The 25,901-nt window shown below is 42.1% G+C and overlaps 1 long non-coding RNA gene across 2 annotated transcripts; it reads right to left on the bottom strand.

Annotated features, from left to right (window-relative positions):
- Positions 1-4,336: 4,336 nt before the first annotated feature.
- On the bottom strand, positions 4,337-21,152 carry LOC140249223 (uncharacterized). Of its 2 annotated transcripts, none has more exons than XR_011902966.1 (3): positions 21,116-21,152; positions 20,886-21,014; positions 4,337-4,526 (listed from the first exon to the last, which is right to left on the bottom strand). It is a non-coding gene; the product is annotated as an uncharacterized lncRNA (long non-coding RNA). The 2 variants fall into 2 exon arrangements; XR_011902967.1 differs by lacking the exon at positions 4,337-4,526 and adding an exon at positions 16,489-16,553.
- Between the last annotated feature and the right edge of the window lie 4,749 nt (positions 21,153-25,901).

Genomic DNA, 25,901 nt, shown 5'->3' with positions numbered 1-25,901 from the left:
TGCTGATGAATATTTAAGCCAATGCCCTGCAAGGTTAAACTCCACACCAAATGCATTTAGAATCTCAGTTTGCACGGTTCACGGCCATTATTCTATACCTAACTTTGGAAAAGAAAAAAAAAACAATCATTTTAAACCCATGCATCTGAGAATCACACAACATCTCTTCACCATCCAACACACACCTATGGAGAGCTTTTCTCTAAAACACTAATTTTGATCTATTGGGAGCACTCTGAGCTCACTGTGGCCAGCTGTAGGATCTCTGCATTGTTGCATGAAGAGCGGACTGCCTGGAGCTCCTGTGTGGCTCAGTGACCACAATGTCATTTTGGTAGCTAACACAGCTTACACTATTACTCACTGATAATTTACATGCTTGCTACTGTTACACCATCGCAGTCAAGGCTGTGTATCGTTATAAAGTATTCTTACTTGGAGCACAAGCCAAGGTGTAGAGCAGAAGAAATCAGGATGGTTTAACTATTTGAAGTGCCTTCCACAGTCCTCAGTGGAAAGCAGAAGGGAATAGCGCTGTATGGTGCTGCTGAGTGTCACAGGTGGCTTTCTCACACTTTCTCACAAGCAGGTGAACAGATTTAGATTAACAAAGCAGAAAGTGCCACTCTTTTTAATGGGCCACTCAAGGAAAACAAAACCACTGTTCTCTTCTGCCACTAGCCTTCTCTCAAAGTCCCATCTCAGATGGATGGCAGAACTGGACAGAAAGCTATCCCCCACTTTACTGGTAAGCCTCAAAAATATTAACCCTATATAAGTAAGTAAGGGCTTGACTTCACAGAGGCTGATTATTGGAAATAGAGACAAAACTGCTCATTCTACAGGTCCTCACTTAAGAGAAAACAGATGGGTAAGAGAATTTAAACAAGATAAATGGATGTCATCACAGCCTTCTCTAATGACAAACAAGTCTGTCAGGGCAGGTCTCTAGCCCAGATCATTCACAGCATAGCCTAGGTTTGGGCTAGGAAAACAAATGCTCACCTATCACAGTACTGTGGTACTTGCATTCAAGTCCCTGTAAATGTCTATAATTTAGGCACAAGTAGACATTCCAAGTGGTTTTATCAGCAGCAGCCAAGCTAACTGTGCTTCTCCAGGATGCTGCACAATCATCATAACCTGCTCCATGCTTCTTCCCTGCCAAAGAAGGAAATATACAGAAGGAATTTTTCACCTCTTACCCAGCCATTTCCGAATAAAAGTGGCAGATCCTGTATCAAAAGGCTGGAAGCAAGCTTAGCAAGCATTCCCTTGTGCTCACTCCATTGGCTCAGCAGACAAGGAGATAGCAGGCACCTATTTTCACAGCTTGCTTCTAGCTTGAAGGGAAAAAAACCATCCTTGTGTCCCAAGTGATAACATCCAACATAGATGGCATGTGGGCTTCTGCCATCTTGTTGAGCTCTTTGCTGATTCCCACAGCAGACCGAGAGGAGGTTAAGAAGTGTCTACAGTGGCAATAAATAAATAAATAAAAGGTCCATGACTTCCCAGAGGAAAACAATAAACAGTGACACTCTCCCAGGTTCTCCATGTTACTGCTGACTATTCCAGCACAGTGTGCATCTGTTCATGGGTAAGCCGTAGAAAGTAGGCCTGGAAGGGGTACTGTCCTTACCCCTGCTTAAAGACAAGACTGGTTGCACTCCTTTTTGTAAACATCAAGATAAATTACATTCTTTAATAACAAGTTATTAATATGTGATAACATCATGAAGTTACAGCACTACCACCAGGTTGAGCAGTGACCCATTTTCCCTATTTCCCCACAGCTATCTCTAGGTTGTCTTCAGACTCAGCTAAGTATCACTATACAATTCCTGTCTGGAAAAGTACAATAGTGACAAAGGTTAAACATTTCTGTTGTTTACTTCAAGTGTAAAATCAGATTCTATTATTTTCAACAGCCTCTATAAAGAAGGTCCAGACTTGTGTAACAACATCTGTGCAGAGCTCAGGGTCATGAACAGTTGGGCACCTTTCTGCTTGTCACACAGCTGAAATGCCTTCACTCAAGTGCTCCTCCCAGTAGATCTGTAAGTGTTTTGAGACCTGGAAGTCATCTGCTCATCTTTTCCACCTACAATGTCCAGCAGAGTTACTTGGGCACAGAGAGGAGCAGAGAGGGTGCCATGAGAGCCCTGAAGAGAACACAATGTACTCTTGTCTGACAGATAGCAAGGATATTGGCTAATCTACCTTAGGTGTAAATCTACAGTTATGTTTAAGAGAGTGCCTGGTTTTGCACTATTAGATACAGGACAACACATGGTTTATGAACCTACTATTGTGTCCACTCCCAGGAAGTACCAGGTTGAAAATCCCCTAAATACTCCAAACCCGCAGGATAATTCATGTATGATTTATTTGCTGGGCGATTGCTGCCAAATTTTGCTACTGAAGGAAAGAGATTTCACCAGATCCAGAACAGCCTTCCTAATATTCCATTTACAACAGGGTGTGTTCTTTAACTGCTTGTTTCTGTGAATCTGAATGGATTATATTCAGGGTTATACATACGAGTACAAATGGGCTGGCTTAAACAGAGCAATACTAATTAAATAATAATACATCAGATTGAGTCTTGTTTCGTGACATGTCTAGCTGTGTTAAGTATCCTTCTGTATAAATAATTATCGTCTTTCATTCCAAAAACATTAATAATTGACCTTTATTGCTCAGCCTTAAAATATTTACCAGGACATGTAACACACCGCCTCCAGTCATATTGTTGAATTTGTCACACTAAAGTACAGGACTTTAGCTGCAAAGCTAAAACCAAAAGATTGTAATATTCACCCTGGGGTCTGGGTGCAAGTTTAATGTTAGGATACACCGCAGTGACACTAAGTAATAACAGTATCTTCTGACTCTGTTGTTATCTGGAATATTAGGCAGGGTACACTAAATACATGCACAACTTGGAATGGAAATGTCTGGGCTCCTTCCAAGTCAGTCTAAGCTAATCACAACCAGACTTCATATGCAGATAAGTTCATCAGGTATTTTTTAAACAACAAAAAAATACAACACAGCTCATTTTACATTGCCTGATTGTGTTTATACTCTAAGAGAGAACCGATCATGTCATATACATAAACATGATTTCATAAATGCTTCTTAATCTTGGACTATTCTTCTCTGTCTGGAGAGGTAATCAGTTACTTAGATCAATTCTTTTACAGGTCAGAAACCTGGACACCATCATGATATTAGGTCATATTTAGATAGCCTAAAAGAGTTGATGCATGTTGTTGATCATCTAATCCAATCAGGATGAAACTTTTTTCTCCTGCCTCCAGGCAGCTAAAAATTGTGTTTCTGGTGTCAGCCTGCAGTCCAGGTTTCTCTTCTGCATGTCTATGCACCTCAAGTGGATAGACAGCCAAAACCCAGCATCTAAGCTGCAGGTGACATCCCCATAGCCACCTTTGATTTTATCTGCAGAGGAATCTGGTTAGATGTTTAGGCTAGATTAACCCTAACTTTGATAAAGCTACATGGTGGCTGAAGCTTACACATAAACATGAAGCATAGACATGGACACGAAGATAAGGTGGTTTCACTAGGTCTGGCTTCCCAGATGATGTACCTGCAGGATAAAGATGCACTCAGTCCCAGGGGGAAAGTTTGGAGCGAGCAGCCATGACCTGTAGAGGTAATGAGGTTACCAAGTTTGAGAATCTCAACCTAAAGCTGCCCCAGATTACTGTGTCTGCATTTTAGGTATCCTCCATTACTGCTATATGCAAGAAGAGATTTGCCTTTCAAGACACTGAAGCTGAAGTTAACCTCCCCCACAGCTCCAGCCAGAACCCATGAAACACTGAGCTACTCCCAAAGGTGAAAAACAGCAGAGGAAAATCCCTATATTTTTTCATTCCAAAACCAACATGCCAGGCTGGGGAGCTCTTACCTCCAGTCACAGCCATGGTTGGCAGGATTTACCTTCAGATGGCTGATTTTTCTAAGCACTGGGTATCACCACCTCCCGTACGGAACATGGCCACTCCGCACCTCCAGAAAACAGTCTCTCAAATGCTAACACAAAAAGCACAATCTAAAAAATACTGCCAGAGCACCAAGCAGTTCTCCCCCGGGCCTGCCCTGATGTCTGTTACCATTACAACTCAAGACTTTGCTTCAGCATTTATCTGACAGAAAGAGACCATTACCCTGACAAAATAGTTTCCTGCTCCATTGACATTATCACTTTATTGAGTTTTATATTAAGTATTTTGAAATATTTACCAGGAGGGATAGATATTATTGTATTTTTTAACTAAACAAGTTGGAAGGTATAGGGGAAAAGGATAAGTCTACAGCTGCAGTGCAAAGCAGAAGGTCTGGGGTATAGCCTGCTCTGCTGCACTCCTCCCAGGTGTCCCCTGGGCACATTGGTTAACTTCTCTTGGCCTTCCTCATCACTTCTATGCCAGGATGGTGTATTTTCCTCTGGGTTTTGGTATCCAGTGGTGAACTGCAATGTCTCCCCACCACTGCTGCAATCATAGAAATAAGACAGAGGAGCAAGTGTTAGAAAAATTTCAGCTTAGTTGATAATATTTATACAATAACATAGTAACAGCCACTCATAAAACAGCCCTTGCCCCGTAAAATTTACAGTGTAAAGCAGACATACAAATGAGATGAAAAAGCAATAATGTAGAGAAGCAGTTGACCAAGGCCATCAAGCCACACATGGGCAGAATCGAGAACTGGACCCAAACAGGAATTTGCCACCTCTGTGTGGCACCCTGCAGAAAACTAGCCTCTCCAGCTGTTTTCCAGGAACAGTTATCTGTGCTTGACTGTAACGCTTCTGGATCCAATATGAGCTTCGTCTCATAGACAGCCACTATCAATCAGAAAGGACTTGCTTTCTCCAGGATATCCAAGGGCTATATCCATAGCGATTCCAGTCAGCTGAGTGCAGACAATAGCCACACTTATCTGAAATGCTGCAACACTGGCAGCTATAATGCACACGAAGTTAATCACTGGCATATTTGTAGACTGCCAAGTATATAATAGCGCAATAATGAATTTGTATGGCTGGGCCTATAAAAACTTTGCTTTTTATACTCAGGCATTTTAATTGACACAGAAATACATTTTAAAAGAGAAAGCAGGCTTGATGAGGTCAGCTTAAATTCCTTGGTATAATTACCAAGTCCATTGAACGCAAATCTGAAATCATTTATGTTAAGTTAATAACTTATGCCTTTAGTTTATAAGCACCACATTACATTTCAGGCAGCTCAGATCTTGGCTTTGCTAAAGTGGCTTGGCCTTTAATAAATTCCTCCCCACGTTTTCCATGTTATCGTTCCTTTACAGTCATGGTTTTCAAATGGCAGTGCAGGTACGGTGTGTTTAAATCACCATAAATTAGAATATATGTGTTGTTGTTTTTTTTTCTTTCTGGCTGTAGCACCTTTATGGTAAGTCATGTACTTCTCTTTCAGCCACAAAAGTTATTACAGGCGCAGATCGGAAATGAAAAATACACCACGTGCCGTCTGTGAATGTCCCATTCCAGACCCCTCTTGGAACAGGATCACTTTTCTTTTGGAGTTTTCCAAAGGGTTTAAACACAAGTATTTTTATCAGCTTGGTTAGAATGACCTTCACATTTATCACCTCCATAGCTGGACAGAATTGTGTTTTATATAGCCCAGCATCATGGGGGCAGTCAATCCACAGGATGGTACTCAAGGTGGCTCAGATTTTCCTGCATCAGACAGGAGGGTTATTAACCTGATGGAGCTGTATGTGCCTCTGTTCACTGTGCGGGAACTGAACTAGAGGGCTTTTAAGGGTTTCTTCCAACCTAAACAGTTCTATGATTAAAGCTTGTAGGAAGAAAAAAAGAATATCCATCAACCATAACCCAAGATGGCATTAATGACTAGGTCACACATTTCCTAAAAGCTTGGTTACCCATCATACAATGGATAAAGCCTCCCACTGCCTCCTGCAGTTAAAATGGAGTGACAACAATAATTAACAAGGAGTTTGTCAGAAACTGTGTAAAAAAAGGCTTCATTTCTGCTAAGCAATATGGGGTGAGGCTGTAGGAGGTGCTGGCACCTGCATTCAGAAAACTTGCCTAACAAAAGCACCTTGTGTGCAGGTGGCTTTGCGTTTGCCACTGGATAAAGCAGGAGTTTGTGTATTCATGGAATGGGACACCTGGGAAAAGCATCACCATAGACCATACTGGGGTGCAGCATAGTGAGAATTACCTCGGGTAGCTTTCCTTCCCCATCCCCTCCTGCCCAGCCTCCATCATCCCATGCAAGCTCATCTCTCCCATGGATGTCAAAGAATCCCTGCACACGGCAGTAAGATAAGCAGCAAATAATGCTGGGAGGAATGTGCTGAGCCAGCTGGTCCTTTGCACCCCGTAGGATGCACAGACCAAAGAGGCGTCTGCCACACATGTCACGCAGATGAAGCCAACTTTGCATTCAACAACTGCACCAAACAAAAGATAAAAGCAGTTTCAGCATAATAGATCATTCAAAGGGGCTCCAAATCCATGCTTCCGCCCCTCCCTTTGTACCCTCTCTCCAGGTCGCTTAGCAAAAGCTGATTTTTATTTCCAATTAAAGGATTTCGGAGCAGCTTTTATTTATTATTTATTATTATTATTGTGTGACCACTTTGAATCACACTGCTTCATTCTCATTCTTTAATCTAATTTAAAAAATAAAAAGTAAAAAATCCACAGCACACACAGTTCCTTCCTGAGAAATGCTCCTGGTTTTTTGGTTAATGTTTTGTGTAGTTACACTCAGAGCTTTGGTGCATTTTTAACTGGCTTCAGATTCAAGACTGCATCCCCATCTCCACCAGCTAACAGCAGAGGGGCAGAAAAAGCACAAAATTTCCTCTCTCACTGTGTCCCTGGGATCTGCTTTTGTCAGAGAGATAGCGATATCACAGAGGAGCCTACGGAGCCCTGTCATGTTTAATGCGCACAGGCTGACACTGAGACAGCAGCTTGAAATGCAAAGAAACACAAGTAGAGTAATTGCAGCATCTCGCAGTGGCACTCACAACGCCTGACTGCCAGCCAAGAGGAATTTCCCAGGAGGATGTACAGTGAAACCTCCTTCTAGTGGGGCCAGAAACAGTGATGCTTTGTTACCGAGCAGTAACGAAGAAAATTCTTTTAATTCCATGCAATGCAAACCCTCAGATCCCAGCTCAGGTTTTGTGCTGTTTACAGAAAGGATGAAATGAACAGCACTTGTGGTATGCAATGGAGATGCTGTATCCGGAAAGGGTGCCTTTTTCAGAAGACACTAACACTCGGGTCCTACCAAGTGACTACTGAGGGCTTGGTTCTTCCCTCTAATCACTGCATTTGAAATTCCAGTGGTGCTCTCATGTGGTCTATAGAGGCACACACGGGGCTTGCTGTGCTTATATAGCATATTTTTTAAGCAAAGAGTCTACAAAAAAATTGTTAACTCAGTTCCACTGCGATGCAGGTGGATGAAGTAACCTTAAAAATAAAAATCACTATTTTTAATAGCTTGGAGACCAAAAGCATACATACATCGTAAGAGCAGTACACAAACAGAAAGGCAATATGCTCTTTGCTCCCAGAGCATCCCTTAAGAGCAAAGAAGAGTCCTAACAGATGACAAAGAAAGGTGAGTAACCCTTTGCACAGGGCAAACCTTCCAGTTAGGAAGAAGAATCATGAAGGTTGGAAAACAGCACTAAAATTATTTAGTCCAACAGTCAACACATTACCACCATGCCCACTAAACCATGGAGGACTTTGTCCTCAATGCTTGAGAGATGTTCAGTGAGGAAGAGCGCTGCTGTGATGGAAATGTGCAGGGTGAAGTTAAATGGATGAGATTTTTGGGCACAAAGCCATGGCTCAGAGCCTATGGCCACCCCACATCCCATTTCAGAAGAGATGTTGAAGTAGTGGGCTTGGGCTTCAATGGCATTAAATACATATATATATATATATTCTGAAATGTTTCAAATATGAAACTGCACCTACAAGGGCCAAATACCTCAAAAATTTCACCCCCTGAAGCATAAGCCAGAGTGCCAAGAATGAAGATAAACCATGGAATAAACGAGGATTTAGGGATCAGATACAGGAAAAAGCAGCCACATCATGGATTGCCAAGTCAGGTTGCTGTGGATGCCCTGGCCCTGGAAGGGCTCAAGGTCAGATTGGATGGGGCCCTGAGCAGCCTGACCTGGTGTGTGGCAACCAGCCCATGGCAGGGGGTTGAAACTAGATGATCTTTAAGGTCCCTTCCAACGTAAGCCATTCTATGAGATGTGAGCTCAAGCCTAAGCTTTCATCCCACATCAAATACAGAGCACTTTGGACTGGCTCAGTTCTTGGCAAAAGAGAGCCTGACACCACCTCTGCCACAGGAGAAATTGGCCACAATTGTCCAGAGAGAATGGAAACGCTCTGAAACTGAGAAATGAAAATACAGTATTTGCCACAGATGGAGACATTCTTTAAGGAAATATATATATATATAAACTTTTTCTATTTCTACATTTTTCTTCTGTAATCCTTCCATGATGAAAAGGGAGTGGGATGAATACACTGCAGCAGATTACACTGCCGTTATTTTAGGACACATCAGAAATACTGCAATTTTACAGAAGAATTTTGTTACCTGAAAATTGGACCCTAATTTCGCATACTCAGAGGTTTCTGTAGATCAGATAAGATTCAAGTAAACATTTGAATCTTGTCAAGTACAGTTAAAATACAAAGAAGGGTCTTCCTCAGCCTTTTGAAACTCTATTTCATATTCTGGAGAGTCCTACCAAGCCCAGGTTTCATTTCTTTAGAAATTCATCTCCAGAGGTGCACCTACAGAGAGCAAGAATTGTGACAAGATATAATTCATACCAAGATTCTTGACTTTCAATTCCTTTTTGATTTAAGTTCAAATTTGTTTTATTACAGTTCACCGTGTGAAATCTTCCAAGATCCCAAAAATGCACATGTTAACAGTTTTTCTTAAATGCCAGAAGGCATCATTACAATGACCTTTTCGTTTGACCTCTTCCATAACCCACACCAGATGAACACCTTTGACTCCAACACCTCAAAGCAACATCCGATTACAAAATCATTCATTTGTTCTGAAACATATGGAGTTATTTCCACACCAGCTGCCTAAAAACATGCAAAGACAGGAGGTATGGAAGAAGCAAGGCATTGGGGATGCCAGCCTCTAGGCAAACTATCTAGGATCTGGCCAACGATTTAAATCCAGCAACACAGCATCCATGAAATCACAGTGGTTTAAATTCTTAAAAGACAGTATCCTAGGCTTAGCTTTTTACTGTTCATTTTACAATTCTGTTTGTAACTTATATGACACAATCAAATAGAAAACTCATGAGATCGTAGCTAACAGTGACTTCAACATTGGTTCTCAAGGTGAAGTTACCACAAAAAGTAACACACAGATACATATTCTTTTCTTGACTCAGTGCTTTTCTGCAGATAAGCTTTAGGGTGTTTTTTGTTTGTTTTGTTTTCTATCAATGCTAACCTATTAAGGACAACAGGAAATAGTCCTTACTGAATTCTGTTGAGGCAGCAGTTTTTAGAGATGCACAAGTGCCCACCCTGTTGCTACCCAGGTGAAGATGCTCCCTCCGCACCTGCCTTTCAGTTCACGTGCCAGCATTTTAACCTAAATCTACTTTCACTGGTCAGGAGAGACACTCAAACATGGTGACACCTGAAATTGCAGCTACAAGGTTTGTCAGACACTAAGTGTCAGTGATCCACATTTCACAGCATCCCTTTCATGTCACTGAATTTAGTTGTCTCCATTTTACAAGTTTAGGTTGGATATCAAGAAACACTTCTTTACAGAAAGGGTTGTTAAGCACTGGAATGAGTTCCCCAGGCAGCTATTTGAGTCACCATCCCCAGATGTGTTGAAAAACCATTTGGATGTGGTGTTCAGGGACATGACTTAGTGGAGGGTTATTAGAGTTAGGGTAACATGGTTAGGTTGTGGTTGGACTTTATGATCTTTAAGGTCTTTTCCAGTATGAGAAATTCTATGACCACAGTGAAAATTCTACAGTGACCATCCTCTTGTTCCATTCATGGTCTCATGACAACATGAGTAGAAAACCCAGTCTCCATTAAAGCTGCTGCTGTGGATAAGAGTCCAAAGGTCATTGGCTCCCCTTGGAAGTTCAGGAGAGAACAAATTCTGACTACACCAAGTGGGGAATATAGTCCAGCAGAGCTATTCATTCAGTATAGAGACAAGTCAATAATTGAAATAAAAATGATTAAAAAAAAAAAACACCACAGGACACCACAGATGCATTCTCAGATCTGCCTCCAGACATGTTATACTTGAATCCTTTCTAGTATCAAAGTTACAGAGTGATAACTGTTCAACTCCTTAATGACCTAAGGCTTGATCCACAGTACAATGAAGGCATTCAGACGTATTCGCCGATCTGTGACAAGCCACATAGACAGCAAAAGACATACCAAATTCCCATCATATAGGAATTATTCTTAGCTTGCTTTATAACAAATTGAGCTATATAGAAGTTCTACAAGGAATGCAGGAAAATCCTGTTTTCTCTGAGTTCTAAGCACTTGAAATAATATCCATTCTATTCTCATAAAAGAGAATTGTAGAATCACAGAATCATTCATGTTGGAAAAGACCATCACAATGCCCAGGTCCAACTGTCAGCCCACCCCCACCATGCCCACTGACCACATCCCTCAGTGCCACATCTCCAGGGATGGTGATCCCACCACCTCCCCAGGCAGCCATGCTAATGCATCACCACTCTGAGAAGACATTTTTCCTAATCGGAGGTGAACCCACCAAAGTCCACGCAGGCTCACCACCATTCAGACACTGATCAGTTAAGGAGGACTTGTGGCTGCTCCTTTCCTATAGCATTCCTTCTCTATATGCCATTACCAGGAATGCCTGTGAAACACTCTAGTCAGAACCAGGGTAACAACAAAGAGGGTAAAGCATGATGACATTTTCTCAGCTGCTTGGTGTAAGCAAACAAACAAAATACAAAGGGAAGAAAACAGTCTTGGCACAGATGGGTTCCTTTCCACACATAGAGCAATTTAATCTTGAGTCAGCACGAGTTAGCAAAGGAATGACAGGTTGTTACAATTACAAGCTGCTTTGGAAGTATTACTATCAGTGCTTCTGCTATTTATGTTTACTATTGTTATTGATGCTATTAACACTGCTTGTACAAGCGTTTAATGTTACTGTACTGATGCAAATAACATCTGGATTAACAGTTGAGAGAACGACATGATGCAAAACAGATTGATGGCTGAAGAAGAAGCATTTATTGGGTCACACTTCTGGGTTACATTCCTGCAGATGTTGTGCATTCATACTACAGAAGTCAACAGGAGGCTTTTCTAAATAAGCATCCCAGGATCTGGCTTGTGAAAGAGGACTTGATGCTGTGACTTATTTCCTCCTGCCTCTGCAAGGACGCATATGTTACAGGATCCCAGCGGCAGAACTGACCACGGAAACTCTACATTTCAGTCCTTCTAAATTAGCCACAAGGAAGTATTATCCGAGAATTCAAACCAGACCTCACTTGGCATCTTGTTTGTATTATTTGTGGTCTCTGGCTTAACACCACAAGCCACCCTTTGCCCCAAACTGCTTTAATCACAGCCATACATAAGGGCTCAGCTGAGACATGAGCCTCAGAGTACCGAACACTGCCTGTACATAGAGGAAAAGGTGATACATGCTCCAGAGTCAGCAAAAGAGCTTCTTGCTACAACAGACTCCTGTGGGACTCAGATAAATGATTGTTTAAACAGAGTCTTCACTGCAATAAACTTTTTGCATGTCACTGCCTCGAGCGTATGAAGGAACAACCCGTTTGGATTAGAAACATATAGAAGTGTTTAAGTTGGAAGGTACCCTTAAATATCAGCTAGACCAATCCCCTGACACTCACAGCTCCATGAGGTTCTCAGAGCCCCATCCAGCCTGATCTTGAGTGTCTCCAAGGATGGGGCATCCACCACCTCTCTGAGCCATCTGCTCCTGCCCCAGGACAAGGCAAGTCTCTACTAACTCCAGCACTGAAGCTGTACTCAGGCAATTGACTTCAAGGACTCAATGCTGTACATTTAAGGATCACTGTGCTCTGCTTCGAGGTGCCTGAGGCACATCAACACATTCATTTTAGGCTGGAGCTGCAAAGCCCCTCATCAGATCTTGCTCATGCTACTTTGGTACAGGCTCAAAGCACTTGAACAGGATTCCTTCTCAAGTGAAGAGCTACAGAAGAAACTCTTTGGGAGCACATCTAGTAAAGTCTGCATACAAATAAATCTATAGGAGTGATTCTAGGTTAAAAATCCACAAATGAATTGTAGTTTCCTGGGCTTCTGCACAAGAAATCACCTTTCACAGCTCTGCTCCTCTGGCACTGGGCTGCTCCGTACATAGGGAGAGTTTATGTTGCCTGTAAAGACAGCCAGAGTCATTGATAGCAGAAAGTAAAGAAAACAGCACTGAACTGTGCTGTTGCCAAGTGAGTATAACTCTGGTTTAGAACTAAATTTTGTTTCTGCCCTGTGCTACAACCTGCTGACAGGACATAGACATTTTCCTCATGCACACCCCCTGGCCCAGGTTACATTCACAAACAGGCACACTACTACTTTTCTTCATTTAGAAATGAATCAAGCTCACACACCCTGTGAAGATCACGTCCCCTGATTCCAGCCAACATCACAACAGGGCTGCCTTGCTCTGCCCCAGGTCACCCAAGCACAACACACAGGAGCTCATCCTACTCATTAAAAGTAAAGCCCTCCTTCCTGTCTAGGAATTGAGACTTCGGAGAAAACCTTTTCCACATGCTGTGCTTTGCATTAACATTCCTTATATTAACATGTAGATGAGGTTCATCCCAACTGGGCATGACAACAGTCCACTGTTTTGGTTCCCATGGATTCTCATTGCGTCTGTGAGGGACAAACAGGGATAGAAATTGCCTCACATAGCCAATATTTAAATTATATTTTTAAAAGAAAACCGTAAAAAAAATGGAAATACTACAATGCAATACAAAAAAAACACAACAGATGGAACATCTGCTGAATCCAACTCAATCTTCAAGCAGGTTTGCTGTGATAGCAACAGATAAAAAAGAGCTCCTGAAAAATGGCATTATAATAAATTGGGGTTTGTAATAATGTATTTAAATTTCTTTGTTCCTTTGGTTTATAAATGGGAGCTGCAGTCTTAGGTAACTGCTCTGTGGTCATAGGAAGCCCCCAGGAGCTCACAAAGAACCCAGCTATTTGAAGTTTAGGTGCATAACCTGAAACCCAGGGCCAAATTTTGTGACTCTGCTGCTCACTTTGAAATGCTCCTTTATTTATGGAGAATTTATCCTGGCTGTTTCTATGGAATGGAAAACTCCTGTAGAGAAAATTTTTCAAGTAATTAACATTAAAAGTAAAGCATCATAACTTCACGCAGAACTGTCCCCATGGTCCAAACTCACATGCTAAACCCTTTTATTCTCTTCTGAACGTTGATTATGTTCACAGAAACACAGAATTATCAAGGTTGGAAAAGACCTAGAAGATCATCCAGTCCAACCATCACCAATACTTCCCAGCTAAATCATATCCCTCAACACAACATCCAAATGTTTCTTAAACACCCCTATGGTCGGCGACTTCACCACCTCCCTGGGGTGTACATTCCAGTGCCTGACCAACGTTTCCACCACCTCACCCCAGTGGCAAAAGGTAAAATGCATAATTTCCAGCTGCAGTTGCCCAACCTTCATGAATTTTTATGTCTATCATTGAAATACATAGATTGACCCATTTAATTTCACGTTATGGATTCTCAATAACTATCACCATCAGATCAGATGACCACCTCATCAGTATTAGCCATTAGAGAAGAAAGTTGCTTCCTACGACATGACACCCACAGGTAACAAAAAAGCCACCTAACACATGTTTGGGAAAAAAACAAGGCCATTTTTAACTTCTCAGGTTTTTAAACCTGTAACATCATTAGGCAGATTTTACCAACAGCACAGAATAGTATATTCTTGGCCTGAAAAGCAATGAGAGATGAACTATATGGGTTTTAAACAGTCACAGAGCAGGTTTTAAAGCAGCCTAGTGAAACACCAAGCCCAGCTTATTGTCACCCACAACAGCTTTGCAGAAAAGCAGTCAGTATGAGGTAAGTGGTTCATGCATACAGGACTAATTCAGCACGCACCACCTGTCCACTACTAGCATCTCAGCATGCAAACCACCCCGCACAGACACACTTGGAGCTGCTTATTCTGGTGATGACACTGAGCCTTGTGAAATGTGAGAGCACACCAACAGATTACCCTGTAGAGTATCTGGCATCAACTTGAGGAATGGGCTGATACCAGAGCATGCCTTGCATCTACGGGAGTATCTTAACATGAAGCAGTTGCTATCCAAGGGATAAAATCCATATATGTGAAATACAGCACATGTGCTCAAGGATCAGAAGCACTCTGGAGTTTCTCTGGAAAGAACAAATATTTCCCTTGATAGCACGGTCAAGGAAGCCTTAGTTGGAATTTTGGAAGGGCTGTGCACTCAGCGTGCTGATTTACAAGGAGGATCTTAGCCACCAAATTTCATAGGGAAGGATTAAGAGAAAAGAATCATGTAAGAGTTTACCTTGGATGATGGCCCTCCTGTGAAACAAAGACTTCAAAAAATATATATCTGATAATCCTTTTACCTCAGTCCAGTTCTCTGCAGTGGCTTTATTTTGTGGCACAAAAGAAAGAGCTCCCAGTTTCAGCAATGCCATTATGTGACACTTATACCGACAGAACTCATGAGACTTCACTGACTTACTCAGTCCTATGGAAAAACAGTAAAAATCCTTCAATACATTGTATCTGTCCCACTTATGAAATGAATTCAATAAATAGTTTTCATTCTTTGATACAACTCAGCTCACATTATTCCCTGAGCAAACAAGTTCATCTTGGAGAATCCTAGACCCATGTCAGCAAATACTCTGAAATCTGAGTGGAGTGGGTCACAGCTTACATATGAGTAGTTCACATTCCAGGTGATGCACATATGGAAAACCAAACTGCATCAACAGATATCACTTGTTTTCACTTCTTAATCTGGTGGGTTTTCTCCTTTTTTTAAAACACCCATGGGCAAGGACAAAGAAGGAAGTGGAAAGGCTATTTTATATCCTTTATTCCACTGATGTCTAGAAACAAAGATCTTCTGACATAGCATATTTCAATGTCCTTTGTTTAACCTTCCCCCTTGAAAGATCAGAACACAGAGTCTTTGTGTTCTGCTGCTTTGTAGGCTAACCTACAGGTTATGCTTTGATAAATATCCAATGAGCTAAGGAAACATCAATGCTTTTCCTTAAGATGCATAGATGCTATTTTGTCTGACATCTAATATTCTTGTTAGACATTATCTTAAGCACTTAGGAGGCCTTTCTGCCTCTGAAGCTCTTTTTGCACAGCTTACTGAAGAAACCAGTGTTGGTATTTTATCTGTTTTGCCCACTTCAGACTTCATCAGGTCCTTTGGAATTCACACTCTGACTCTGGTCTCAGGAGCAGAGGCAGCTAGTTTCATCTTTACAAAACAATCATGTCCCCGGGGCTTGACACACACTTTAAAGCAAAAACAGAAACCCAATAGGAGTGATGTTGCAGTGCTCTGGAAGAAAGAGGCTGATAGTAAATGACTATCCTGGCGTAACACGAATAAGCTCATGGCAAAGTTCCTGTCACAGCTATGTCCATGCATATTATTCCTGATACACCACAGAATGTATACATTCATCCAGCCTTAGTTTCAGAAATTCCACCTTGCTGAGTTCATTGGCATTAATGGACCCAATGCTCCTAGGTCAGGACAGTTCCCACCAGGGCTCCCAGGGAGGGCATGCTGTAATGTAGACTGGAAAAGCAAAACCATTACCATCATCACCGATGACATATGAAAGACTGGAATAGAAAGCAGCAGAATAAACTTATGCAATAACACAGGGGCAGAGGTAGTAACTGCTGTAAAGGGCTGCTTTGTGCCTTGCTCCAGACCTTCACAGCTCTGAAATGTTAGGTCTAATTCTCTCCCAGATTAGAAAGTGCCCTAAGTGCTTTCCCCCTCAAGAGCTGTCCCTTGAGTAATCTCTCCTTTCTGAGGTTAGCTTCACTTCTTTCACTACAATTGAATTTGGATTCTCCCCATGCAGCTTCACGTGAAACTCAGGAAAGCCTCCATCAACCCGTAAGTGATTGGGATGAAAACTTTGGGAACAGCCATATCTCCCTCCATTCTCTGTAAGTACAGACTTACCCTGAACTGACCTGCCTCTCTCATGAGAGAGAGGACAGAACCTTGTACTAGCAGGAATAGAGACGCAAACGACCTGTACACCTCCAAGATGACATATGGTCCATTCCTAGAAGGAATTAACATTCCTTGTTACATATTGGTTATTGGATTTGTTATTACATATTGGCATTGGATAAGCCCCTAAGAATCTGTTTGTTTGGTTTTGCCATCCTGCCCTTGGGTTACCATCAAAGTTTGGCAGCTTAATCAACCCAGGCTGCTTGCATCACTGCCACTGAAATAGCCCACACTGCCCAGGTTCGACTTTGATCATTATTTGATCAGAGTAAGGACTGCCAAATGGCTGGAGAACATGGCAGGTCCAGGGGGCTGGTTTCATTGTCTGTTTAGTTACCAAAAAGCAACACGCTCATCTCTTCTCTCTGCCCAGCCATCAGTTTCCTCAGCTTCATCAACCACAACGACAGGGTTCACCTGAATATTTTCATCTGGATCAGAAATAGAGGCTGCTCCTTCACATGGTGGGACACTTACCAGCACAAGGGAGGAAAACAGAAAACACAGTCGAGGATGGTGAAAGGCCAAAGATGGCTCTTTCAGCATTCAATTCCAACTGCTCAGCAAACAGTAGCTTTAAAGATGCTGCACTCTGACAGGGCTTTTCTTTCACATGAGATGTAAAAACAGAAGCCCTGACCTCTTGTGGTCATTAAAGCCCACAGAAACAGCAAATTGCAATTTTCCTAATTCTTTAATCTTTAGCCCAATCATTTTCTGCTATAAATGGTAACACTAATGGTAGGTTATGCTGGATGCCCATCAGTCACAACCTGTTGGGATCATAAAAACCTCAATTATTAGCATTTTGCCAAGCAATCTGAAAACCTTACCCAAAAGACAGGATGGAAAAGTAAAGTAATTCTCAGTATAATATACGATCCACACAAACTTCTCTCCACAGACGTTAGTGAGCATATTCCTGCTAGGGCCACATCATCATTTTCAATTTCAGGATTGTTTTATGGACATCTAACAAACCATGTAAGTAATTCATGGCATGTCTGGGACAAGTTAAAGAAGAAATTATGTTTAAAAGATTCATACCTGCTTTGAGATGCCTGGGGCTGGAACTCAATAAAATACACTCTCTTGGTTGTGTGTTTTTTGTTTTTTTTTTGTAAAGGGTGAATGATGAATTTCTGCTATAATGCTAAGGGACTCATTGGGACAAAGCACAAAACTGCAATGCTGGAGCGTTAGGCTAATACACAATGAGGAGCTACTGTAATTTTGGAGATTAGGGATTACAAAGATGCTTGAACTGAAGGGCTGTCAGAGTGCGATGCCAGAAGGTAAAGGGAAGGTGTAAGCATCCACACCATTGTAAGTGAGTCCAAGGATTTTGTGATGAATAAATGCACCAGAGTCTGCCTTCATGCTACACACAAGAAATGCACAGCTAAAATAGCACAGAGTATCATCTGGAGCATCTTGCTGAGCCTCCTGCAGCCAGAGCAGTCTCCTTAGGGCAAGCTCCCATCACAGGCTGTTGCTGAGATAATTATTATTTGTGACAAAGTGGAAAACTGTACTCTGTCCCTTCAGGGAGGTAGAATGTGCCATAACAGGCACAGCAAACATGGCGCATATACAGGAGCACTTCATATCAGTGCAGTGCACACACACTGCCTCCTCTTCTCATCACCCCATGGCACTGAAGGGGCTGAAACACCAAAGAGCAACTCCAAATAGAACCCAACAGCTGCCACCCTCTGCAAACTTGTCTCCTGCAATAGGACTTGTCTTACAGGCACTGTGCCTGCAGGTCATTTAAGACAGACTCTTAAGAAAATAGAGCTGGCCTAACTAGGAATCTACCAGTGGATTTGTTAGCATTTATCCTCCCGGATTCAGCTGCACTTTGTCTTTCAAGTGGGTGTTTGTACAACACCAACCACAAAGGGCCCTGAGCCAGGATGAGCCTCCCTCACACTCCAGGATCAGAATAATATTAAAAACACAAAACACAGTGACACATACTTAAACTCTGCAAAAAGCTGGAAACATCCCCAATAGCACATTTCATCACAAAGCTATTAGAAAACATACACACATTTTTTGGAACCATCTGATTTTGTGTCCCTTGTTAAGCATATTTCGTTCTGAGTGCTTTTTCCTCCATAAGAACACGGAGCACATTTATAACCAAGCCTCATTTCAGATGTCTTTTCACTGAGAACAGGCTGAACGTGCTATTACTCAGCATTCTGTCATCAGCCACACAGGGCAAGAGACCAGGACATGGGCAGAGGTGTAGGAACAGGAGCCCACAGCCACACACTTGCAGTTCCACATAGTGGAAGTCTCCTCCCTCCCCTGAGCTGGTCATTTTTCTGCACATTTGCACCATCCAGGCTCCCCATGTTACTTGCAGGCCACGCTGGGTCCAGGTGACGTTAATAAATGTTTGCACCTTGCAAAAAACACCAGACTTACTAGCATATAAAGCAAGGTAATTACTTGAAGGCAGGCCCTGTCACTGGATAAACAGGTCCTTCCTAGGGAAGCAACAACAGGTCTTCTCAAAGCTCTGAACACAAAAAAGTACACTTCTGTGGAGTCTGTTATTCCTCATCTCTAATAGCACTCAACCAATGCAAGTCCCCCTGTTCATTTCCCAAAGGAGTTCATCATGGTGAATCACCATAGATAAATATTAAAAGTGACCCCTCAGAGCTCTTCCAACAGGCTTTATGCATCTGTGAAGGCCATATGGCTGCCAATGAAGTACAACAGCAGTTCAGAGGAGCCCTCATTAACATGTTACATCTCCAGTTTAGCTGCTCCAGAAACCTAGGTCATACAAGGAGCTTCCACTTGCACGTTTATAATGGCCTGGGACAAGACTGGACCATGGGCACGCAAGGGATGCATTTCATACCCCACCAGCTGCTCCTGTAGAAGAAGAGGTGGCCTACAAGTCCTCACAGGGGAGCAGAGAGGCAGATGTGAGACCCCATCTGGAATATTCCTTCCAGCTCAAGAAAGATGTGAAGCTGTTGGAGCAGGTCCAGGGGAGGCCACAAAGATTCTCAGTAGGCTGGAGCAATTCTTTCTCATGAGGAAGGGTTGGGAAAGCTGACCTTTATCAGCCTGGAGAAGGCTCTGGGGAGACCTCATTGTAGCCTTCCAGGAGTTGAGGGGACTGACTTTTTACACAACCTAATAATGACAGGACAAAGGGCAATAGCCTAAAACTAAAGAGGTAAACATCCCATCTGTGAGGCAGAACAGAAGAGATGTCCCCACATGCCTTGCCTGCTCAGCTGACTGCTGTGACATTCTGACAGTGACAGAAGGGCAGAGCAGAAGCATCTCAGCTACTGCTCTGCAATGCAGGGCTCTTGCTGGGCACTCTCTTTCTGAAACATATGATGCTCTAACACCACCCCAGGTTGACAAGCAGCTTAAGAGCTGGCTCTACCCTCTGGACCCCTGGCACATTATGCCATGCAGCAAGCAGCATGTGTTGGCTTGGGAAAAAGCCATTATCGCTCTGGACAGCCACCAGGCCTAATTGTTAATCCAGTGCCTTTACCTGCCCTATTGCTATTAATATCAGAAGAGAAAGGAAAAAAATCCAAGGGGAGGAATTGACTTAGCCATTGAAGCATGTTATTAGATTACTGATTCAAACCTCAGAAGATGAACCACAATAGGATAGTGTAAAATAACATTGAATTAAACCAGAAAAAGCTCAGCACTGTCTAATCATTATAGAATTACGATATCCAACCCTCAAGCAGCCCATGTCTTCTTTTTTAAGGCTTAAGGATCAAAATCTATCATAACACATAGGAGAAGACCAACATCCTACACCTAAGTTTGTACATTGGGACTCAGAAGCTGAGCAAGTCAGGACTAGGTCTGATGTGCCACATGCTGCCAGAAGGAGCCAGATATAAGAGTTTGTCCCCATGGAAGCTCTCCTCACATGTGGCTACATCAGAGCTTGTCCCTAACACAGCTGTCCTCACAGCTCCCACAGTTGAAGCATTATTTCTTCTTCATGCATGAAGGTTTATCTTATTTCCATTGTCCTTACTCTCACAAGCTAAATTCAGCATTTAATTAGATGGCATTAAAAAAAGACTTCTAGAAGGGTCTGAAATCTAAACTAGAATCAGTGGAGCTATTAGGAACTTCCTCCACTGACACATAGGAGGATCACAAGCTTCAGTTAAAATACACAACGCATAGCACACCTCAAGAAGGGCAGAAAAGCCCCCTAAGACCAAAGTCAACCAATGTTCCAACAGCACATTGCTTTATCTACAGAGAGAATTGGCTGGACTCCTAGGCCACGGAAAAGACAGTGAAGAAAAGCCACCAGACCCAACAACACAGAGAAAAACAAGCAGAAAGAAAAAGGACTTACGCTGTCATCCTGATGAGCCAGAGATGCAGGGCCCTAGGATATTCCTGTGTCTGAACCACACAGTCTTCCCTCCTCTTCTTCAGCAAACCTCCAAAGTCTGCTTACACAATCACCAAGAGACATTGCACACTGAAGTGACAAAGAACAAAGGCTATGTAATGATCATAAACAGCTTTTAGACTAAGAACGAAATAGCAAAGACCAACATATATTTTATATTTAGGTCCAACCTGCACCCTGAGAGAAGAAAACTGCCCTGAGCATCCGTTGTCAGCAGCCATAAAGCAAATCTTACATCACCAAAGCCACCTGTGCTTGTGTAGCCATCCACAGAAGTGAGAACACCTGGTATCAAACCCTACCCAGGACCAAAGCACAGGAGGAATGAGTGCTGCAATCACCAGCACACAGGAAAAGTACAAGCTATTAGGAGTCTAAAATAAAATTCTACCACATACTGTGTAAAAATAAATAAAACAAAGGCCTTTTCTAATTAAATAGATGATGAAGAGGAAAGCTAACAAGCAGTGCAGCTGGGAACCCTTTGAAATAATTAGATCTACCTACTTGGCTCTAAAGTTTTGGGTTGTGTTTTTTTTACTATCAGGAACATCAAGAAGGGTGTCAGCAAGAGACCTTCTCATTTCTTAGGGGAACAGCACTGAAGGATTTAAAATCTATTGAGAGAAGCCTGGGATTCTTTAAGTTCACTGGAGCCAAAGTAATTCACCCTGAATGCGGGCCCTGAAGGTGACTGTGGAGCTTAGAATAAGGATGTCAACATGGTGCTTTCATCGTTTGCTAGCAGAGCTGCTACTGCACATGGAGCTTCCCTTGACCATTTAATTAATAAAGGGACCCACGCAGCTGGAATTAACGTGAATTTTCAAAGCATCAAAAAGTCCAGCAAAGGATCAAGCTGATATTTTCATTTATATATATTAGCTTATTCTTGGGTATTGTTGTTCTCCTCATTCACATGATACAGCAGCCTCTTACTCACACATACTCCCTTACATATTTCCTTTCATTTTACCTCCATGGTGCTTCTGTGGGATGGGGGCTATCACCAATTAACACTGACAATGGGAGCTGGAAGGGAATTTTAGCAAGCACAGCAGGGTTTTTTTCTCCCCAAAATCTTTGAGGAAAGGGATTACCTCCCTGCCCCCCTGCCAGAAAAAGTGGTGAGCTCTGTGCCAATGTGTTTCTCTGATCTTTTCTTCTTGGTTTTTCTCTGTCTCTTCCTTTTTCCTTTGTTTTTTCTTTTTTTTTCTTTTCTTTTTCTTTTTTCTTTTTTCTTTCTTTCTTTTTTTCTTTTAATTTCATTTAAAACCAAATAGTACCAGGGAGGAATATTCAAAAACATATTCATTGTAGTGCATTGGGCAGAGCAGGCCTCAACAGTGCCAGGTCAATACATTCACTCCACTCCTCAGCATTCTATGGCATCCTGTAAATTATCCCAGGAGAATCCAGTTTTACTACCTGCAGTCCAAGTAAGCACTGCCTTTCCTCTTCTTCCTATGCCAAGGGACAAAGGTCTCAATTAATATAATAACAAGATAATATTTGATAACACATTGTTCTATTTGCGGACTCAAAGTTGCTGTTTCACTCCTGTAATTCTCAAGCAAGATGGGACTTCTGGTTAGAACTGTCTGCAAACAGGATTGATAAGGATTTTGAATTGACACAGATGGTCTAATCAAACATTAGACCTTGGGCTCAGTGCACACATCAGTGGATGACATTTTCTACCTTCTGTGTTCAAGAGAACAAAATAGATAATCAAATTGTCTCTTCTAGCCTTGAATCCTACTGATCCTTGTTACTAAAGGTTCATCTACTATCCCGGTTTTCATGCTTAAGCTATGTAGATAAACATCATTGAAGCCACAGCGGATCACTATTCCAGATGCTGAGGAAGTATGCACTTTAATGATCCGTGCATCTTTCACTTAGGTGGCAAAACAAATAGAAATTTCTTCATGTGAAGTCCTTTAAACTAGGGAATGCTAAGTCTTTAAAATTCATCTCTTATTCTCAATTAAGCACTCACTGAAGCCATTGCCAAGATTCGTTGTGATGGCCTCAGTGGGTATTTAATACAGCTTTAAAGAGCAAGAAGCTGGTTCCCAACCAATGCTGTATCAAGCAGCTGCCCTTTGGATGAGAAATAAAACAGAATGTAAGCAATTATGAGTGCAGCAAAACAGATATTTTCTCAAGATCAGGAAAGCTATCTTTAGTGTGCTCACCAATCTGTTTGTGTTTAGTTTCTCTTGGCTTCTCAGGTTCTGTTTCATTTCTCCTCCTTCAAAGCCATCATTCAGATCCCTACTTTGAGGATATGCCATGCAAGTGCCATGATCTGTGTGTTCACCAGAGTTGCTATCATCCACCACAGAGGAGTAAAATCATAGCTCATCACCCTTGTTCAATGGGCTTATCTGGGGTGTTATCCTAAACATTAGAATAATGGGAGTGTTAAAAGAAGGAAATGTTTCTTGGGCACGTTGTTGACACAAAGAGCTCTAACATGAGTTCTGAGAGACTTAGGAAAAAGTCCGATATCTGAAGTGAGTGTGATAGCTTCTATTTCTGAGTGGCAGAGGGAGGAATTAACCATCAATAAAATGTCAGGAATCAAGAAGATCACACATCAGCTCTGATTTGTTGTGAGCTCTCAGCTGTACCAAAAAAAATGTGCCTTGAAGTATTGATCCCTGTCCTGCTTCCACCAGAGCAGTCCCAATACAAATGAGGTGCCCAAGGCTCCTGAGACCTATAGAACAGGAGATGAGCAATTCAATAGAGGATCCAGAGCAAACAGCCTGTGGAAGATTCAGAAAACAGTAGGCATCTGACCTCTTATCTTTCAGTGGCTTACACTGCACTGAATAAAGGTGCCTGTCCTGATACCTACAAATTCTTCTATGAAAACCAAGGAGGAGTCATTCCTTTTTCCAAAGGAAAAGAACCAAAGAGCCAAACCATGGCCTCTTTGGGAAGTCTCTATCTCATCTGTTCATCCTCTTCTACCTTACAGAAAGGAGTGAGATTGACTTGCTGATCACCACTTTTCCCTGCGGAGGAAGTGGAGGGAATCTCCATTTCTAGGGCTGTCTCCACTTGATATTAAAAAAGATCAGAAGAAATTGCATGATTAATTCCTGGAATGATGGCTGGACATCCAGGGGAAGTGTAGTGCTGTATGCCCTACTTTTAAAGGATTACTGGTGATGAGAAGCTTGGAAGAGGAAGAGGGAGTCCTAGGTTTAATGACTTTCTCTGCCTTGAGGTATTCAGGTCTAAGTCTCCCACAACCCAGGAGAGACTGTGCAAGCCACCATTAATCAGAGACTTAGGGGTGACCATATCTGAGCAGCTGGGGTAACTCATTGAAGTACAAACAAAAATTCTTTAAAGCAGATCAGAAAGGTCAACGAGCAAAAATTGCACGAGAGTAGATCTAAGATGTTTAATCTACCAGGTTCAGTAGACAAGGATGCACAAGCCATTTTCAAGCCAGAGCCACCACTGAACTCACACACTGAACCACAGAGCCTGATTTAAGTATTCAGTCACTGATTCTTTCCCTGGCAAGCAGTAGCGAGCATGGAGGTAGGCTGATTCTCCCTCTGTAGAGGCTTATTAGTCCCAGGAAATGTTTTCAGGGCAGAAACTGAGGTGGGCATGAGGTTCAGCATAACAGGACCAGGCTGGGATGCAAAGCACTGAACCTCCCAGATCCAGGCCTCCAATCTCTGACTTGTACAATGCAGCTCCCCAGTGCCCTGACCAGTAAATGCCTTGCAGCTGTTTGGTTACCTCCCCAAGAAGTCTTACTGAAGTGGAAACTCAAGGAAGTTTCTGGGTAAAGCAGTACTTCATTGATTGCCCCTGTGCTGTCTTTTAATAGAATCCTGCTGTCTATCTGAGTCTCTGTTAAATATTTTGGTAGCTCCACTAGCTGTTCCTCAGTATAGCCTGACAAATATTTCACACTGTTTGTATGCCTTTTGGTTGGAAGAAATCCCAGCTTTGTTGACACTGACTTCAGTCAACTTTAGAAGGCCTCTTAACTCTGCTTTTGGGCTTGTCAACACACAGAGGACTGAGATGCACTGTCAGCAGGCAGCTCCTTCTAGAAAACATTATTCAAATCCAAATAGTCTCCCAGGCTTTTTTTTTTTTTAACTGCACATTGTGCAAGTTGCATGCTTGTCAGAATGGAAAATCTGGTTTAGTCCTTCATTGTTCACATTTAAAGAAGATCAACCCCCTACTTCTTCCCTCTTCAGCCCCAAAAGTATGACATCCTGATCATTCAAGTGGTTTCCACACTGCAGTGTAGATCCCAGTCTAACATGATGCTGCTGAATAATAACCATATTCAAAGACAGATAACCGCACCAGAACTCTGAGATTATTTATACTTAGAAAAGATAACTTCACAGTAAGTAATTTTTAACTTCTACCTGAAAGATCACATGCTGTTATTGCTCTTTTGCACATGGAAATCTTATGTTCCCTTTTTGCCTATAGTCTCCAATAACAAAACAACACCTCTACTTTAACATGGACATCGATATATTTAGTTCTGTTTAATCAATGCACTCCTGGGATTCTCAACCTAGATCTCTTTAAAAATACTCCCACAGGACACCACAGGAAGCAGCCCTGGTACATCCTTCAACTATCTTCCACTATTAGATTTTACTAAAATTTCCTCTCAGAAAGAGTAGTAATGCACTGGAACAGGCTGCCCAGGGAGAGAGTGGAATCACTGTCTCTGGAGGTGTTCAAGAACCTTGGAGATGTGGCACAGAGGGACATCATTAGTGGGCGTCACAGGGATAGGTTGATGGTTGGACCAGATGGCCTTCAAAGTCTTTTCCAACCTTAATGATTCTGTGATTGTATGATTTATAATGACAAAAGATTTCTAATGATTGTAGTTTTATAGAAATTATATTACCTGTATTAAAAAGAGTCTAGAAACCTCAAGAA

This window comes from Excalfactoria chinensis, chromosome 2 (assembly GCF_039878825.1).
Source record: "Excalfactoria chinensis isolate bCotChi1 chromosome 2, bCotChi1.hap2, whole genome shotgun sequence".
In the NCBI taxonomy this organism is placed as follows: Eukaryota; Metazoa; Chordata; class Aves; order Galliformes; family Phasianidae; genus Excalfactoria; species Excalfactoria chinensis.
Note: the sequence above shows the minus strand (reverse complement) of the source record. Positions and strands in the feature narration are given on the sequence as shown.